A 21,216-nucleotide genomic window follows, 5' to 3' on the forward strand; every position below is an offset into this window, starting at 1 on the left:
ATACTTCATGGTGGTGACTGTTCTGTAATGGGTTCTTTTGTGAGCTTCAGAGTACGTCTGCATTCAGAGAGTGACCATTGGTCAGCTGGCTTGTAATAGATTTTAGCTGTGAATTACAAATCTGGCTTCTGCAGGTATTTCATGCTGTATCACAGTGCCAGCAAGATACATGGATGCATCTGATAGTGAAGCTGTGAGTGAAGCCAATAGATACTGAATTTTGAACATGAAGTACTACATAATTTTAATACATTGCAGAAACACTGCAGACATCTTATTTGGGGCATAAAATTACTAGATTTTAAAATTATTTATTTAAATCTTAATCATTGTACATCAGTAAAATAGGATCTTAACACTGCTTTCATTCACTGAAGATATTCAGAAGATTAAAGCTTAAGAAACATTTAGCTGTTATATCAAGGCACTGTATAAAATCCCTAAGAGAAATTCTCAGCCTCAACATTCTCCTTCAAGTCTAGTGTTCAGCAAAAAATGATTAGAGACATACACTGAATAATAAAGAGAGAAAAAAGAAGTAGAATCATACTATCATAGAATCTTAGAAGATCCTGAGTTGGAAGGGACCCACAATGGTCATTAAGTCCAACTCCTGGGTCCCCAAAGGACTACCCCCCCCCCAAAAAAAAAAAAAAAAAAGACATGATCTCAGACACAGATCATGTGTCTAAAAGTGTTGTCCAAATGCTTCTTCAACTCTGTCAGGCTTGGTGCTGTGACTACATCCCTGGGGAGCCAGTGCCAGTGCCTGACAACCCCCCTCGGTGAAGAACCTTTTCCTGATATCCAGCCTGAACCACCCCTGTCACAGCTTCAAGATGTTTCCTCAGGTCCTATCACCGGTCACCAGAGAGAAGAGACCAGTACTTACTCCTTCATTCCCCCTTGAATAGAAGCTGTAGTCCATGATGAAGTCTCTCTTTCAGTCTTCTCTTCTCCATGCTAAACAAACGAAGTAACTTCAACCACTCCTCATACGTTTTTCCCTCCAGACCCTTCTCCATCTTTGTAGCCCTCCTTTGGACATTCTCTAATGGTTTTATGTCTTTCTCATATTGTGACGCCCCAAACTTCACACACTGCTTAAGGTGAGGCTGCACCAGCACAGAGTAGAGTGGGACAATCACTTCCCTTGACTAGCTAGAAATGCCATGCTTGATGTACCCCAGGGATACAGTTGGCCCTCCTGGCCTCCAAGGCACACTGTTAGCTCATTTTCAGCTTGCTGTTAATCAGAACCCCCAGATCTCTTTCTGTGGGGCTGCTCTCCAGTATCTCATCCCTCAGTCTGTATGTGTAACCAGGGTTGCTCCTTCCCTGGTGCAGAATCTGACACTTGCTCTTGTTAAACTTCATATTGTTGGTGATTGCCCAGCTCTCTAATTTGTCTAGATCTCTCTGCAAGGCCTCGCCATCTTTGATGGAGTCAACAGCTCCACCCAATCTGATATCATTTGTGAACTTGCTCAAGAAACCTTCACATCCTACACAGCTGCTCATTTAAGAAGTACTGTCCATCCATGTACCCTGAATGAGTCAAGGGCCCTTAATGGCAATTGTGTACGGTAATACATGTAAGGATTATATATTCTTGCATATGCACAACCCATGGTAAATTATGCTATGTGAACAGCTACCTTTTCCCTTGGAAATTACTATATCCACCTAGTTGAAAAGTTCATCCTGAAGTAGGGAGATTTCATCCTAAGTGATAAATGCTTGGCATAGTTATTTATAACTAAACAAACAAACGAATTAAAAACACCCCACACTTCTTCCTGATGAAAATTTTGTTTCAATAATAATGGATGTTACTGTACCTAACTACCTGGAAACACTAGGTTTTAGAATCATAGAATCACAGAATAGAGTCATGGAATATCACAGGTTGGAAAGGACCCACAAAGATAATTGAGTCCAACTAATGGCTACACACAGTACTACCTAAAAATTAAATCATATGTCTGAGTGTAGTCCAAATGCTTATTGAACTCCAGCAGTCTTGGCGTGCCTTGACCACTACCCTGGGGAGCCAGTTCCAATGTGCAACCACACTTTCAGTGAAGAACCTCCTCCCAATACCAAATCTGAACCTGACAGGTTCTTTTGGCTGCCAAGGGACAATGTTGGCTTGTGTTCAAGTTGCCATTAAATAGAACCCCCAGATCCCTTTCTGCAGGGCAGCTCTCCAGCCTCTCATCCCCCACTCTGATTATGTATCCAGGATTGCCCCATCCCAAGTGCAGAATCAGGCAGTTGCTGTTGTTAAATTTCATGTAATTCATGATTGCCCAGCCCTGTAATTTGTCAAGATCTCTCTTCAAGGACTCTCTACCAACAAGGAAGTCCTAATATAGTATCATCTGTGGAATTACTTAGTATACACTTGAGTCCTGCATCCAGATCATTTATAAAAACATTAAAGAGAACTGGCCCTAAAATGGAACCCTACAGAACCCCACTGTTGACTGGCTGCCAGCCTGATGTAACCCCATTTACTATAACCCTCAAAGGGTTATAGTTCTGTATAGGAGAACCATATGGGCCAACCACATCCTGGGGTGCATCAAGAACCAACTGTTAATCCATAATATTGTCTAGTTGTATGCTGGATAGTTTATACAGAAAGATACTGTGAGAAACAGTATTGAAAGCTTTGCTGATATCCAAAAAGATTTCTTATTGCAATATTAATCTGAAGAATTAAAAAAAAAAAAAGAACCTGAGAAATAAAGAATTTCATTATTAAATGTGAACATTTTATTTTCTTTTTTGTGCTGTTTATGTTATTAACTGGTTTTGATAAAATTCTTTTATATAATAGAATTCTCAAGTTTCTCATAGAAGAAGAAAGGAAAATACTGTGGAATTAATCCTACTTTTACCCTTGTTCAAGTCAGCTACAGATTTTCCTTTTTATTTTGATGAATGCATACTTTGATGAATGCTTAATGCATTTGCATATTATCCATTGCATATATTGTTTTGGTAATGAGGAATTATCAAGTTGCTGTACCATTGTGGGGGGAGGTTTGTCTGATTATTTGCCAAGTTCTAGCAAATTGCTGTATGCAGCCAGACAGTTACATCATTTAACTTACACCGTGTTCAACGCAAAAATATATTGTGGAATAAATAGTAAGGGTTAGCCTCAAGTATATGCTATCAGAGGAAAACTTTAATTAGGAAAGATTGAGGTTGACTGGTAATTATAGAGGTAACAATTCACGCCTCCATAGTTAAAGGCTGAGTCACTGTTTCCAATATACGCCATTATTTTCTGGGGTTTATACATTCAGAAATGTATGCAGTCAAATCCTAAAAATATATATATATATATTTTTTTTTTTGGGTAGGCTATAGATAAATTTCAGTTGTAACAATGAAAAATATACACTCAACAATCAATACTTTAATTTTTCAGAAACTATAAATGTTCATTAACCGATTTATGTGAAATATTTGAGCTTAAATGAAAAAAAAACAGTTGCATGAGAAAAACTGTACAAAGATAATAAAGTATTCAAAATAAATCTTTTCTAGTAATATCCTATAACATGAGTTATCCTGATTAGTTCCAGCTCACCTGACTGTGTTGTATTACCTTGGTGTACAAATTTTATTCTGTTAACTTCTTCTCCTAACTAGATTACAGTAATTAATATGCTATGGGTGATATAGTTTAAAAGTGAGTTTCTAAAACTGAGGAAAGTTTCAGGATGAAGCAACTGCCTTGATTTTATCTAAAGTATTCCATATTAAAGTTGCCTTCATAAAGTATATCTTTATTTATTTATGTCTTTATTTATGTATGCACTAATTTAAGGCAGTGATAAGGAAGGCTGGAGTATTTGAAAACTTACCCAGGCTCAAAAAATGATCTCAAAATTGTTATTTGTTTGATTTGCATGCATATTATACTCTCCAGAATATAACATAAAACTTAATTATGAAAAGAATTACCAAAGTTGTCTATTATTCACTATTCTATGATACTTTTTTGTGTGTGTGTGTTGATTAGACTTTCAAACTTCTCAAAACTGTTGTAGGCCCTTTATGAAACAGAAGGAAATATATTACCTATACCTCAAAGAACTTGTCTTCTAATTTTAGACATGACACGATGAAGGAAGCTAATAAACTATACAGAGATGATGAAGGTGAAGAGAACAAGGCTTGCAGCAATATGTTCAGGTGATGATTTGATTTTGGCATTTAGACACAATGACTCAGTGTTAAATTGGTGGGGTGTTAATTGTTGAGTCATCTCGCATACTAGTTTAAGAAGGGAGTGCTAGAAGGTATTTAAATGATAAAAAGGAGAGATTTTGCAAGCCATAAGTCAGCTGATAAACCGGGAGTGCCAATAGAGACATGGAGAGTCTGTGGGAGAAATGGAAGATTAAAATACTGGCATAACTGTCAGAATGAATGATTGACAAGACACTGAAATAGATATGTATGTCCATTTATCATTATTTATTCAGGACTCAAACTTGTAAAATGCAAAACATTCTCAGCCAATCTACCAGTGCAATTAAGCATGTACTTTAATATTAAGCACGTGATAGGTGCTATTAAAGTCAATTCCTCATATGATTATTATTAATCACACTTAAGTGATTTGCCATGTCATACCAGAATGCTCAGGATTAAACCCTAAACATGCAAAACATCTGTTTCACAAAAAAAAAAAAGAAAGTTTTTTTTTAATCCAAAATATTACAAAATATTATTTTTTCCCTTTCAGATGCTTCATATTTCTGTACATTCAGAAGTGGACATTCCAGATAGCTGATAATAAGCTAAACTGTTTTCTACACAGGAGTTTTGAGAAACTGCTGTCTGGGCATTCTAAATGGCAAGGCAAACGTAGGCTAAATTTCTTAATTAAATACATAGCATTTATCCTATATGTTTTCATTCTATTTTAGCAAACATTAGCTGCTGGGCTTTCCTGTAACTTCTAAGTATATTATAGATGCTTCACTTACTCTACTAAGAAATTTGTGAGGTTTATCCAGTATGGTGCTAGGTCTTTGCATATGCAGTGTGTTCTTTATATCCTTGAACTGCTCTCCCTTCTACATTAGAAATGGTCATTAGAATTAGAACACTGTTTTTACATTGTCTGCTCTTCTCCTTTTCCCATTTCTTGATTTTGGCAATTTCAAGTCACTTTCAAGATACATGGATATTCTGTGTCAGACATAACATCCAATTGAGAATGCCACAAACATGCATTTATTGCCTGGTGTGGAAAATATTCCCTTAGTAAAGCCTTCAGAAATTTTGCAAAGGGTGTGGAAAAGATGTTAATTTCCAAAGCCTGTCTGGAGCAGTTTGGGATGACTCAGATTGTACCTGTTAGGAGTGTGCACTCCAGAACAGTAACCTCACCACCCTTGAAGGAAAGGTGCAGCCTGTTCCTCTTTTAGGCTGTGGCACCTGCACAGTGGAACAAGCATTGAGGATATGGGGCAACACTCACCTCACCCACTGTAAACCAGTGTATTTGATCCCCTAAAGGAGTCTTGCCAAATGAAGCAAAGACCTTTTCTATATATGGTCATATCAATATAATTTAACTTACTAGAAAGTGGTGGATCTGCTTACCAGCTAAAAATAGGAATCTAAACATCTAAAAGGCATCTGTAAATGAGACAATTACAGATGTGGAATTATCCTCTATCTCCCATTTAATGTTATGCCGCACAGCTCTCAATGTGTGATTGGAAAAATCTCTCTCAATACTATCTGGAATATCAGAGCCTACTTAAAAGACCACTAAAAGGGCATTCTTGTATTGTTATATTGCTATAACTAATATAGTCTTAGAAGGGCCAATCACCTTAACAAACTAGAGTAGAATATACTAAGAAAACAAATCCATACTGCTACATTGACTGCTTCAATCTAATAAGCACAAGTGGTGAATGAATGTATAGTAAAACTGTCAGGAGTACTTTGTGGACTCCAATCAGCTAAAAATGTGAAAGTGATTCAGATGCCTCGGAGACGTGTATAAAAGAGTTTCACCATCTTGTTTCACATAATGGCATGGAAGAACCAACAGTAACAAAAATATCTTTGTGCTGAAAAAATGAAATGCATTGAATGGACAGTTATGTAAGGGATATTATTATTTATTTATATATATATATATTTTACAATACGAAACCCAAAGGTCATCCAAAAATCTCTCATCTGCTATGAAAATCAAGTCTTAACTCGATCTGAATTACTCTATGGCATCTGCCAGCTCCATTGCCCGAGAAGGCCTATGGTGTCACATCAAGAAAATTACAACACAAAAGTTTGTCGGGTTTTATTCCATAACTCATGGCTGGGGTTTCAGATAACTAGAAGGTGGAGACTTTACACGACTGTTTTACCAACTCAGAATGTATCATTATTTTCAGACTGATAGGTCAATACAGAAAGCTGTTAGTAATCAGTTTTACAGGTGTAAAAAAAGGATAAAGAATATTGAGATACATCTGAACCTATACATTTTACCTCATATAAATATTTGATTGATGTCTTTCTGTTAAATTAAAAATTGAAGTAAGAAATTCATAGGAACAGTGAAGCACATATTTATGGCTCCTGAGTATATAAGATAAACATAGTTTACTTAGACGTTTCTGAAAACTGATCTTGTTATTGTTTTTATAAACAAAACTTGAATGTGTTGGCTAATCATGGTGGTGATAGGCCTTGATAAATCATCACAGAGAAATCAGAAAAGCTACCGGAACTATGTTCTTCACAATGAACATTCAGAACAGTTCTACTTCACTGATGACTCTCTTCTTCCCATTTCTATGTGGGTGCATCCTTTCTATTTGTACATTAACCAGAAGTTTAAAAATAGTTATGGCATGATTCTAATTTATTGTAAGGCCACTTTAAACAAGTGTGCCAGTGTAAAATGTCCTTAAATTATGTATAAATTGTAATTAAGTTCACAGCATGGCTTCTTCATACTGGTATAGCATTTAAAGTAGCGTTGGTATTTGCAAGAGGGTGGTCTGTTGCTCATAGAGGAGAGTACTATATGTGAATAAATATGATATGATGGAACCAAAACTTGCATACTGCATTCTCTTATCTTTGTTTCTGTGTGTTGAAGGTCACAACTTTCTTCTTGTTCAAGATTTTTCATTTATTTATTTACTGGGAATTCAGTATTGGCAATTTGGGCTGGGCAATTAGGAGCTGAGGATTATATGGAAGAGGTTTAGAATCTCAGGCTGGTTGGAATCGAACAGCTCAAAACTGATCTCCTCCGGGTGGACAGCTGCTTCCTGCTGGCAAAAGCCAGAGACTTGTTTCCCTTTACCAGTGTAAACAGGCTATGGGCACTTAAGGATGAGGACATAAGTCAGTGTTCTTAGGATCAGAATTTGCTATTTTGATGCTTATTGAAATTCAGCCACTTCCTGGGAAGCAAGGCCTCAATATGTGTAGTGATTGCTCCAGAATAATAATGCCTTCATAATGAGTATCCCCTTTTTCTTTCTTTCTCCCCACCCCTGGCTTTTATTGCTGAACATGACATCATGTGGTATGGAATATGCCTTTGGTCAGTTTAGGTCAGCTGTCCTTGCTGTGTCTTGTCCCCACCTCTTGCCTACCTTCAGCCTTCTGGCCTTCAGTGAGTTGGAGAGGGGCTTGATGCTGTACAAGAACTGCTCAGCAATAGCCAAAACATTGGTGCATTATCAACCATTCTAACTCCGACCGCAAAGAACAGCAATATATGGACTGATGTGGGGAAAGTAACTCCATCCCAGCCAGAACCAGTACATACAAACATTGTATATCCAGTGCAGCTGGAAGATGTGGAAGAGCACTTCCAGTTTCTCATTTGGGTCAGAAAGGAGTGATTTGGTACCAGTGACCTAATCCAACCATTGTTGGAACATCATCTAGACTTCCCTGCTTCTCTTCTTTCCCCATTCTGTTTTATACCAATTTTATCTTGAGTGTCATCACGCGGCACTTGCAGGGCAACCAGGTGATCAGGCCCAGTCAGCATGGGTTTATGAAAGGCAGGTCCTGCTTGACAAACCTGATCTTCTATGACAAAGTGACGCACTTGGTGGATGAGGGAAAGGCTGTGGATGTGGTCTACCTTGACTTCAGTAAGGCTTTTGACACCATTTCCCACAACATTCTCCTCGAGAAACTGGCTGCTCTTGGCTTGGACTGGCGTACGCTTCGTTGGGTTAAAAACTGGCTGGGTAGCTGGGCCCAAAGAGTCGTGGTGAATGGAGTTAAATCCAGTTGGAGGCTGGTCACTAGTGGAGTCCCCCGGGGCTCAGTACTGGGGCCAGTTCTCTTTAATATCTTTATTGATGATCTGGGTGAGGGGATCGAGTGCACCCTCAGTAAGTTTGTAGACGACACCAAGTTAGGTGCGTGTGTCGATTTGCTCGAGGGCAGGAAGGCTCTGCAGGATGACCTGGGAAGGCTGGACTGATGGGCTGAGGTCAACTGTATGAAATTCAACAAGGCCAAGTGCCGGGTCCTGCATCTGGGGCGCAACAACCCCAAGCAGCACTACAGGCTGGGAGATGAGTGGTTGGAAAGCTGCCTGGCAGAGAAGGACCTGGGAGTATTGGTTGATAGTCGGCTGAATATGAGCCAGCAGTGTGCTCAGGTGGCCAAGAAGGCCAACAGCATCCTGGCTTGCATAAGAAACAGTGTGGCCAGCAGGGTTACGGAAGTGATCGTCCCCTTTACTCAGCTCTGGTGAGGCTGCACCTCGAGTACTGTGTTCAGTTTTGGGCCCCTCGCTACAAGAAGAACATGGAGGTGCTCGAGAGAGTCCAGAGAAGGGCAACGAAGCTGGTGAGGGGTCTGGAGAACAAGTCTTATGAGGAGTGGCTGAAGGAGCTGGGGTTATTCAGCCTGGAGAAGACGAGGCTCAGGGGTGACCTTATCGCACTCTACAGGTACCTTAAAGGAGGCTGTAGCAGGGTGGGGGTTGGTCTATTCTCCCATGTGCCTGGTGACAGGACAAGGGGGAATGGGCTAAAGTTGTGCCAGTGGAGGTTTAGGTTGGATATTAGGGAGAACTCCTTTACTGAAAGGGTTGTTAGGCAGTGGAATGGGCTGCCTAGGGAAGTGGTTGAGTCACCATCCCTGGAGGTCTTTAAAAGACATTTAGATGTAGAGCTTAGTGATATGGTTTAGTGGAGGACTTGTTAGTGTTAGGTCAGAGGTTGGACTCGGTGATCTTGGAGGTCTCTTCCAACCTAGCTGATTCTGTGATTCTGTGATTCTTTTGTATATGAATTGCAATCTCCAATCTCTACAAACATTGTTGTTGTTTGTAAAGAATTTTATTGCATAACCCAAAATGTAGGCAAGTCCGTTGTATACACCAAGGAATAGTAGTATTTACAGGTAAAATCTGTCTTCACATTGACATAGACTTTACTACTACTGCCAAAAAAAAAAAAAGTTGTAATGAACTACAGTTTTATTATAACAATGCAATAACAATGATCTATACCGGCCAAATCTAGTAGCCAGTATAGACAATAGACAGGCATACATGCATGCACTCAGTATCATGAAGTGCAAGTCAAGAAGACACGTAAATGCTTGTTTCACTGCTGTGATACAGAGCAGAAGGCAGACTTCAAAGACAACATGCACAGTGTTGAAATTGGTTCCCTGCTGATTTTCCTAAAAGCCATTCTTCCAGAAATGGAACAAAAAATTTTTAACAAAGAACACACAGCAGGAACTGGCAGTTCTTTTGTCACTGCCTTACTGGCAAATAAAACTTGTAAGAGTTTATGGGTAACAGTATCCATAACTCCTAGACATGGTCAATAACCTCTTTACCTTTAAAAATCTACAGTGCTGTAGAAAACATTTTGGTTCCTGCTGATGAAGAAAAGCTGGCTACTTTCCTTACTTGTCAAATGATGTCATGTGGAGCCAGAGAGGGAGAACACTTCATGAACTCAACACCAAAAAATAATAACTGGACATAAACATTTGATTGCCTACATGAACTGATTTAGAGGATAGAAAGCATCTTATTTTTTCTCTGTACTAATTTGCTCTCTGTAGCATGGTCAGGTTTTATTTTCTTTCAGACTTACAGAACGGGTCATTTGTTTAAAAGAATTTTCTATATTACTGCTTCCATTTAGACATCTAATTATATGGATGAATTTTCACGGCTCTCAATTATGCAAGAATCCGCAGCAGTTCACTTTATTTGCAATATGAACTACAGGGTACTGAGCCATCTAAGGATTTGTGTTCCTAACATTTATCTTCCTAACAGTGATTTGAACTTGTGAAAATCTGTCTGTAGAATATTTTCTTTCTAATTATGTCCTTCTCATCACAGGAAAGCAATAAATCTTTCTGAAAGAGTTTGTCAGATTTCATTTTCCAATGGCAACCTGTGCAATGCAGGCCAAATCACTTAAATCTTCTGAGAAAGATTTCCAAATATTCAATGGAATTAGGTGCTTAACTCTTACAGAGTTGGGAGGAAATCATAACTACAAGGATATAATATGAAACTTGACTAATTATTTTGGATTGCATTGAGATCTTTAGATGAAAGATACTGTAGCATATTTGTTAACAAATTGACTGCTTTCTCTTGTCCATGAGAAATCATTAGATTCTATTTCTTGTTTACATGATTTGGGTAAATGCAATTAATATGCCGACAATATTTAGCATGTTGAAACTTGCTCCCTGTGAAAGAGATTTTTGTTAGGGACTAAATATTGACACCTGTTGTATCCTGTTTATTGTTTATTTTGCTTACTTAGATGAAGGATTTTATGTAATGCAATTTTTTGATCCACGATCCCATCTCTATTCAAGAATATACTGCAGTTTAAAAGATTTTTTGATACCTTCGCAGGATGTTTCTGCACACAATTGTAAAGGTACTGTACCTGTAGACTCAAATATAGGTGAAACTCTGATATACACAGGGATTTTGCAAACGCTTTCTTTAGCTTTGCCAATATGAACTTGGAAGAGCTGAGGTGCCTTGCCATGACCTTAATTTACATTTTGAATGTGTAATGAAACCTGAGGCACTGGAATTTTAGAGTGACTTGGGGGATTTTACTGCCCTTACATATCAGTCTGTCACAACGGCAGTATTACCAGAAAAATGTGCTAGTGATTCATAGTTTCTCCTTTACACCCATGCTTGCATCATGTACTGTGTTACATATTTCCTTTCTTTTCAAGTACGTATTTGGGGACTGGTTTATTTTTTGACTGAGAAGTGGAGCTGTTCCCAATGCATTCCTAAGGAAACATCCTGTACAGGAAGAGAGATTTGTTTTATTTTACACAGAGCTGACAATATACTTTAAAGTGCATGGTGTCCTTAGCTTTTATTGTTGTTGTTCCCTTCCCTTCCCTTCCCTTCCCTTCCCTTCCCTTCCCTTCCCTTCCCTTCCCTTCCCTTCCCTTCCCTTCCCTTCCCTTCCCTTCCCTTCCCTTCCCTTCCCTTCCCTTCCCTTCCCTTCCCTTCCCTTCCCTTCCCTTCCCTTCCCTTCCCTTCCCTTCCCTTCCCTTCCCTTCCCTTCCCTTCCCTTCCCTTCCCTTCCCTTCCCTGTTCAATCCTGTACACTTCCCTGAAGCTGTGAAGAGGAATGCTAGTTATGACAGGGTTGAGCTTTCTTCTGTCTTCAGTATGTGTCTACTGGGAACTGGACCAGAAACCACACCAAAATAAATTCACACAAGGCAATCAGCTACTAAACAGTAGAGCTGGATTTGGACTACTTATCTGAAGAAGTGTTCTTTCTCTTGTAACCAGTGCATATATTTTTGAGTTTTCTTTTAGATGTGCCATTATTTCCATTTAATTGAAACTGCTGAAATAGAAAATAGGTTAGATACTTGCTAAACTACATTTATTAAAAAACAGAAGAAAAGGAGATTATACATATATTATATTATGTATATATTTATTTCCAGATAATCATTCCATATAATACATAAGTTTCCTTTGTGTTATTATGGAAGGCAGTCTAGAAAAGAGGTAGACCACAGCTATTGTGTCTACATGCAAACTTTCAGGAAAATCCTAGATACAACATTTATTCAGAAATCCAGACAGAAATCCTTGGTTAGATTAATTGGCAAATGTTCCAGCAAGCTTTATCGCAGCACTTCCCAGCCTCTTGTATTGATCCAAAATGGGACTAGAGTCTTCAATCTATTTTCAGACTTTAAGCTATTTCATCACTATGTATTTAAGGCATATATTTTATTGCTTTTGCAAAAATTATGAACTAGAATTTCCAGTGTCTTTTGATCAATTCTTATTGGCTTCATGAAGGAAAATCAAGCTTCAGTCTAGCGTGATTTTACCATGAATTGTCATAGATAGTAGAGTTTCCAGTATATTCATTCCTCAGGGAAACAATGAACAGGAGTAAATTAGATCTATAGTGTCCTTCTGTGGTTGATTTCAGTTGAACTGAGACAGTGTCTCATTTCAGAAAGGACAAGAGGGTGATAATTACTTTTATTTTTTTGTCTGGCATAAAGAAATTAAATAAATGAGAGAAACGGTGTGTTGTAACTGGTTACAAATCTCTTGAGCTAAACACTCCCTGCAAAGTAGGTATAGAATTTAAAGTCACAATAAAAACTGAAGAGTTTGCTGGAACTTGACAGGTATATGCTCTGGGTGGCTTTTTTTTATTGCCTGAGCTCAGTTGAGTTATCATAACACAATTGAAAAGCTCCATTAATATGCAGGCCAAAACATGTGTGGCTATGTTAACTGGTTTTGCCAAAGTTTGAATATTCCCTGTAGGCTATACACACCCTGTTAGCAAAACTTCAATTGTCATCTGCACCTTCATTGTGGTTTTTAATAGTCAGCCAACAAGAACGACCTGAAGAATTTTGGAGGAAAAAAACATAAGCTGTTTGTCTGTGAAGCAAAGCTAAATAATTCATGTGTATCCCCTCCCTAAAGAAGAATTCCAGGAGTCCCAGACTCTAGAAGTTCCAGTGCATTTCATTTTGTTTCATCCCATGATATGGAGGGCTGCAGAGAATAGTGCCATGATGTGTTGTCTGCACCTTAATGCTCAAGTGATGTGTGTGGAAGAACATGGGAATTTGAAAATGGGAACAAATAAATATAGTGGCTTATTGGTTATGTAGTTTCAGCCATTTCCAGTAGTGAGAGAGGATCGTAGCCACAGATACTCTTTGTGCATGCAGGCCTGGATATCATCCTTCTGAGAGGGAAAGTATTCATTTTCAGATTTCCCCTGACAGTATCTCATGTGCTCAGAGCCAGTAAGAAAGGCAAAAGAAAAGCTTTGCACCAAGTACATACTGTTCATAACTGCTCCAAATGTGATTTATCATAGCTACATGCTTTTAAATATACTGTTATTCAAATTAATGGAGTTTCCACTTCAATGTTTAGCAGCCAATTGCAAGATAGTTTTTTTAATGAAAATTGAGGAGCAATCCAAATAATATTTGCTCTGTGTAAGACCTTTTCTCCAACCGTGAATCAAATATATATGAAAGGCTTTAAAACTGTTTAAACGTCAGGTGCATCTTTGAGTTTTATGGTCAGTTTTATTCAGCCAGAAATATGAAAAGGAGTGCTTTTTAATGCTTCAGGACATATGCTAATTCCCATTGATCATTCACAGCTTGTGGCTGGGAATAAGGGCCTTCAAGGAAAACTCTCAGAATATCCTAAAATGCTTGTCTCTGCTCTTGAGGTATTTTTGGTCTGATAGGAAGTAGAAAATAATTTCATCCCAATCCGTCATGTGACTCCGTACCTCCTTGAATCCTATAAATTGGTTTGATTCCAATTCATTTGTATAAGAGCTAAGTGAATAAATCTGTGACTTATTTTCAAAATATCAAAGAAAGAACTCATTCTGTTCAGACAAACATCCAAACTTTGAACACTGTTGTATTTAACCTTCTAATGTTGTGAATTTCAGCCACGTAATATCACAAGAAGTCTCCTCCTCTCATTTTTGTTTGTTTGTTTGTTTGTTTAAGTCCTTGTTTACTTGGAGAAAGAAAAGGAATAAAAAAAATAAAAATAAAATAAAAACTACACAAGAAAAACTTCAGCTAGAACACATTACTAGAAGACTGCTGAAGTGAAGTGTTTGATGTCCTTCAGAAATACTTCATGAATTGGCAAAGTGTTCACAGTCAGTTAAGTCAGGCAGCTCCAGCACCGTGCAGCACACTCTCCACCTCAACCCAAGCATTGCTCCCCCCTGCAAGAATACTGCCCCAATGCATACTGGTGGGATACAGGACCATGGCTTGGCATCACTAGCTTAGAGACTGGGATCTGTGGTAATATGGTGAGCATACAGAATATTGTTAGGTCTCTGTCAGTCCTGTGATGGTGAATTGAAAGTAAACAGCCAAAGCTACTACTGCCTCATCATGCTGCTGGGCATTGCCATTCCTGAACCAAATATGTCTGATCCAGTCATGAACCATACTGCACTAGGATGAAAAGCACAGCAGTTGATTGACAAAAGGATCAGATATCCATGCCTCCGGGGCAGCCATCTCTTTCAAAGGGGCATAGAGAGTGGATGGGAGTTTCAAACTTCCTTTTTTAATCTGCATGTCAATTTCCTTAAAATATCATAGGAAATATTTGCTTCAATTCAGGAAAATAAAAGAAACAGAAAAATTTTGAAGTCATGACCAGTAAGACATTGACAATTGGCTGGTAAAATAATGTGTGAATATATTACTCATTGCAATTTTGACCTTTTTGTCATAGTACAAGCAAGAAAGATATCTTGGCATATCTGGGATTCTCCAGCATCACATGCATTCGTAAGATCTTTCCTGAATACAAACTACAAATCACTGCAGTTTCCAGTAAAATACTTATCTTTGATAATCGTAGTTTATTTTTCTTTACTGATGTTAGTCTAGAATGGAACAATACAAAACTCTAATCATTACTGATATCTATGTTTTAAATCTTTCCTATGAAAGAGATACAAGAAGGACTTTGTCAAGTTAGTGGATATAAAAAGCAAGCAGTCATCTCGGTTTACGACATTTTGCTGTGCTAAGTATTCTTCCACTTCTTGATACAGGATAAAACACAAACCCTCAAAATGAATTAATTGCAGGAAACTTACCACTGAAAGAATATTACCAGGATTAAGAAAATATTTATTCACAAAACATAAAAACTCATTCACAAGCGAACCACATTGAAGATTTTTGACTGTACCTAGGCCTTAGTATTTAAACTATGAGGACTGGAATAATAAGTACTTTGATCATAAAGCAGTATGGTGTTATCATTGTTTCTGAGCTTTTGCATTAATTTTGCTGTATTTTACAGCTTTAAGTTGATGACCTTTTCTTGAAAATGTGAATACCCTGCCTGTCAAAGAGGAAAAGATTTCTGATGGTTTCTGATGCCCCAGATTGAAAGATCAGTCCCACTGTCATTCCAGAAATATAAATGGATTCTGCCTCTTTGTAGCCTGATGATGTTAGGGTACACTGTATGCTGGTGTCCACTAGAGCCTTACATTCTTGTAGGTCTGATGTGCCAGGCCATGAAATCCACACAATCCAGTAACCCGGTTGTCCCTTTCCTCTGCCTGGCCAGAGGCAGGAACCCTCTAGTCATATTGTGGTGGTTTTACCCTGCTGGGCAGCTAAACTCCCCCACAACTGCTCTCTCATTCCCCCTCCTCAAAGCAAAATGGGGAGCAAATGCAATGGAAAGGTCTCAAGGATTGAGATAAGGACTGGAAGATCACTCACCAATCACTGTCATGGGCAAAACAGATTCAACGCAGGGAGATTAATATAATTTATTGCCTATCACTAGAAGGCTAGAACAGAGAGAAAGTAAAAGCAAACTAAATCCACCTTTCTATCCATCCTCTTGTACACCTTCCTCCCAAGCAGCACAGGGGAACAGGGAATGGGGGGTTGTGGTCAGTCCATAACACTTTGCTTCTGCTGCTCATTCTTCCCTTGCTCCAGTGTGGGATCTGTCCCATGGGACACAGTCCTTCCCAAACTGATCCTATGTGGGCTTATCACAGGCTGAAGTTCTTCAAGAACTGCTCCAGTAAGAATCAGTACCATGGTGTCCATTCTTTAGGAGTGAACTGCTTCAACATGGGTCCCCCATGGGCAGAAGCTCCGCCCCCCCCCCCCAATCACCTGCTCCTTTCCATGGACTGCAGGTCCAGCCTGGAGTCTGCTCCTGTGGGGCGTCTCCATGGGCTGCAGCTTCCTTCAGGCAACATCCATCTACTTCCACTGTGGGCTCCTCCATAGGCTGCAGCGTGAAGATCTGCTCCACTGTGGTACACCATGGGCTTTGGGGGGACAGCCTGCTCCACCAGGGGCCTCTCCACAGACCACAGCGGGACTTCTGCTCCAGTGCCTGGATCACCTCCTCCCCCTTCTTTCTCCACTGATCTTGGTGTCCACAGGGTTGTTTCTCATTCTTCTCTCACAGATGCTGTTGCATAGAAATTATTCTCCATTTCTTAAATATGTTCTCACTGAGGTGCAACCAATATTGCTTATTGGCTCAGCTCTTGCCAGTGGTGGGTCCCTTTTGGAGCCAGCTGGAACTGTCCCTTATCTAACATTGGGCAGCTTCTGGACTCTTCTCACAGAGGCCACCCCTGCAGCCCCTTGCTACTAAACCTTTGCCACATAAACCCAATACACATGGTCAGAATACCCGTTACTTAATTGTTGCAAATGCAAACCAGAAGTCCCTTCGTTATGGTCAGAAGAAAGATCAGCCATTCGGTTCTTTCTAGGGGAATGCCCAATAGAAACTGTAGCAGTATTTTTCCTGGGTGCTATTTTTTTCTTGTAATTCATGTGCCTGAGCTTCTAGGTTCAAGGTATGTTTGCCATCCCACATCCTCATGTCCTCCCTGTGATCATGCAGATAAAACCAAAGGCTGCCACACAGTGTATACCCGCAGTACCATTTCCCTTGAACAGAAAAGCACTGACTTTTGTTAGCTGATATCCTGGTCTGTGTGGGCGGGGGGGAAACATATACATTTCAAACCTCTGAGTCTATTGTGACAGTTTCTCCACAGCCAAGACACAGGCCTGTAGGAAGGAAGAAAGATTATTTTTGTATTGCTGGAGCTGATTGGCTAATCCATCCACCATTGGTACCTCTGTGCCTGTACAGTTCATTATTGTCAGGGTGCTGGCATACAACAAAGGTGTGCTCCATACAAACTCCCACTATATGGACTGTGTGCACTATACTTCATCTGGATCTTTGGATACTTGGTCATTTTCTGTGTCATCATAAATCACCTCCAGCACAACTAATTCCCTCAAGTACTGGAGACCTTTCCTATGGTGGTCCACTTGCCTGATTGACATATAACATCACTGAAGGAATACCTTTCCTTCATGCCTGCCAGGAGTTGCCGCCAGAGGCTGAGGACTTGTGCCCCTTTCCCAATTGCTTTGTCCATGACCCTTTACCAAGAGAGGGATCCCAGCTATTTAGCTTCCTTGCCCTCTAATTCATGACTATTGTCCCCAGTATCCCAGCATTAGAGAAGCCAGGTGAGAATGTCCTCGCCTGGGTGTAGGCTGAAATCTTTTCACATATCTCGTAGCTCACTCAGGGATAGGGATTAGGTGTCTTCTGAATCACCTGATATTCTGTCTCTTCTTGTGACTGCTCTGCTGCAGAGCAGTCTGCCTTTTCTGGTTGTTCCTCCTGCTCTCTCTGAGGAGAAGCATCTTCTTCCCTTAATAAAAGAGATGACTTCCAGTTCCCTTGTTTCTTCTTGACTATAGGAGCAACTGATAAGGCTGAGGGTTGGCACTCTGGCTTAGGTGTCTGTCGTCAGATCTAGAGACCTTCTTTTCTACTTGAGGGTTCTGAACAGTGTTAACTAATGTTTGCTAGATGTAAGCCAGGCCCCAGGACATTGCAGTGATTTGTGTCTCTTTGGAATGGCCAAAGTGATGGCATACTTTTTTCAAACATTTTATCAGTTCTTCCAGATTCTGCACTTGTTCAAAGAAGCACTGGAGGTGCCCATTGTTTTAGTTGCCTGCCAATACCCTCCCATACGTATTTCTACTCATAACCACCCTGCCTTGGAGCAGATTCCTGAGTAGTATTCTTAAATAATTATTTAACCTTACGAAAAGCTGGAAACATATTCTGGAGACATAGTAATAGGGTTATGTTGGTTACCTAAGGATGTCCGAAAACTCAAAAGGTATTGTAACTAGCACACAGGAAAAGAAGGGGAAGGTAACATTCCTTATTTCCCCCACCAACTGGTTTTCAGAAGAGAAAATGGAGAAAGTAGTTCAAAGTTCATCTAGTCTAACTGTGTGATGGCTTCAGGGCTAAGAAAAAGTAAAAACATACATAAGACAGGTGTGGGGCAGCAAACAGCTTTCTAGGAAGCCTATTTAACCACCCTCACAGTAAAGATATTTTTAGTACATTTTAATCCATTTGATATGAAATATAAATGGAGGAAAAAAAAAAAAAAGCTTTCATCAAATAACCACCAAATTAACAAGAAAGGAATAAAGAAATCAAACTAGCTGATCAAGTTTTAAAATGATCCAAATGCATTCATCACATGGTCTGTTTTAGTCTGCAAAACAAACAAATGCAAACAAATGCGTTTGCTATATTTAATGCTTGATATTGAGTTTTTTACTTCCTAGTCTAACCAGACTAGTAGCAGCTTACTTCATTTTGATCTTCCATTTTGCCAGATTTCCACAACTTGTGTAGCTGCTCCTTTTCAAAAAAGATAGAAATAGTTTAAAACTTTCCAACATGGTGGTTTTCCTACTAAAAATGTCCCACAGGTGATCTAATAAATGTAAATTGAACAGCCTAACACAGTTTTATTAAAGATTTCAAGAGACTTTAACTTCAACAAATTAAGCTAAACATTGCCACATACTCACTAAATTGTCATAGCTTTTGTTCTATCATATTTTCATTGGATGTTAATGAATTTTTCTTCAATGAGAAGGAAACAACCAAACATGTAGTTCAGAAGGAAAGCAAAAGTTACTCAATATGTTTCTTATTTTTTTATTTATTAATTTTTTTCCATTTCCAATTTTTTATCCAGTTTTATGTTCCTATAGAGTCCTTTTTCTCATCCTGAAAATTAATTTCTGGTTGGAAGTGGGTTGAGATGAAAATCAACATGCAAACTTCCTTTCCTTCTGACAACTTAAGATTTATTTTTGATTTTAAAATGATATGAAACACTAGACTTTGAAGGGACTGACTCCTTTGCAGTATTAACAATTCTACTGCTCACTTTATACTGTGATAAAAAATATCATTCTGAAAAGAACAAGCTCTTCAAAATGAAAACCTCAAAATTCCATTCCAAATATACCAAATGGTGTTTTATCAAAATTTTCTCAAAATAAATAATTTTGTTTAAAAAGAGCTAGATTCAACTTAAGGAAAATGCTTTGTCTACTTTTTAAATTAAAAGTGTTTAAGGAAATTGGCAGATATGCAGCTGACATAGAACTGGTCAAAAACTGGTCAATACTTTCACAGTTTTCTTTGAAAAAATGTTTTAGCAAAAAATGTCAATCTGCTATTGTTATATCTTTTAAAAGAAATCTGGGGGATTAAACCCACTGTTGTTAAATCGCTTGTTCAAATATCAGCCACAATAAGTTTCTAAGCAGTGTCACTGATGTTACTATTTTGGTATGAAAACCTCCCTTTGTGTTTCTAGCTCTATTATTTACACTGAAAAAAACACCTAGAATAGTGGCTCACATTTAACTAAGATATTTGAATTATCAGTTCCAATAGCTACTTGTGAGTACACCAAAAACTTTTCTTATGCTCTCTCATATTCACTTTTACCATACACTACAGTTTACCTACATTAATTCTATTAAATTTATTAGACTCATAAATATCTTCAAACCAATGTTTACAGTCTAGCAGTGTCTTTATATTCACATCTGATATTTTTTCTGTAAGTCTTCATTTTTGATTTGTGTAAACTGAAAGAGAGGGGAAAGTACATAATATAACAATAAACAATCTGATTTTAGACATCGGTTAACCCAAGAGGATTTTAAATGCTATGAATTTTGTCTTGGACTTAAGTCATTGATTTGTGTTCTGGGATCTCCTCAGCTATGGAAGTCCACAACTGCCACAAGAAAAGATTCACGTGTTTATTTACTCATTTTTAAATAATACACATATTCCTATAAGTATTGATTAAAAATAATTGAACAGGGTTTTTTTGTTTGTTTGTTTGTTTTGTAACTGGTATCCAAAGCAGCATGTTTCAACATGGATAATACTGTGCTTAGAAGATCTGTAATGAACAATCCAAAAGTCCAGCAGTTTCCTGAGTCACAATGGAGTAAAAGCTGTGTAAGACTTTGAAGGTTCCTTTTGGAAAGCTTCCTTTATCATCTTTTTTTTTTTTCTTTTCTTTTTTTTTCCGTAGAACTATTTATAATGCAAGAATGAAACTGGGTGAGTCAGAATGTATTAAGTTTCACCACCTGGGAAAAAAAGAAAAAATGATTAGTAAAAGACATGCGTGACTCATGATTATGATTATTTCAGTAAGATTCCATGTCCACAAAATCTCTGTGTCTGAAGAAGTAATTCTAAATGAAGCCAATTTGAATAATGAGAATGGGTTTATGAGTAAAATAATGGTTTCTTGCTATATTTTTTAGGTTCTCACAAGTACATATCCACATAACTCCACCTTAAAATATTAATTTTAATATTCTATTCTACATCAAACGAAAAGGCTAAATATGGATAACATAGCATACAATTTACCCCAGCATTTATGACCATCTAGGGTTATCAGTCCAGTTCTTCAAATCCACACACATAAGCCTGTTCCAAAATAGCATTAAATCACCCTGAAAAGACTGCAACTAGGAGTAAGTGCATCTGTAGGGGGGACTAATAGCAATATTTAATGAACTTCAGAAAGTTCAGGTAAGACTGAGACTTTAGCTAATGCAAGCAACCTGAAGAACCAAATTAGACTGATATTGATTTGTAGGCAACTGTGCTAGTTTCTGCTTGTGTTTGAAACCAGAATATATGTGAAGTCATTGTGAAGTCATTTACTCTTTTAAGTA

At 38.4% G+C, this 21,216-nt stretch overlaps 1 long non-coding RNA gene across 1 annotated transcript in view; it reads left to right on the forward strand.

The window, feature by feature from the left end:
• The window catches only part of LOC126913169 (uncharacterized), a 48,257-nt gene that overhangs the window by 6,550 nt on the left and 20,491 nt on the right, over nucleotides 1-21,216 (forward strand). Inside the window, exon 2 of the long non-coding RNA XR_007707796.1 lies at nucleotides 4,135-4,215. This is a non-coding gene — a long non-coding RNA (uncharacterized LOC126913169). The remainder of the gene's footprint in view (nucleotides 1-4,134; nucleotides 4,216-21,216) is intronic.

The sequence above is a fragment of the Cygnus atratus genome, chromosome 2, assembly GCF_013377495.2.
Source record: "Cygnus atratus isolate AKBS03 ecotype Queensland, Australia chromosome 2, CAtr_DNAZoo_HiC_assembly, whole genome shotgun sequence".
NCBI lineage: Eukaryota > Metazoa > Chordata > Aves > Anseriformes > Anatidae > Cygnus > Cygnus atratus.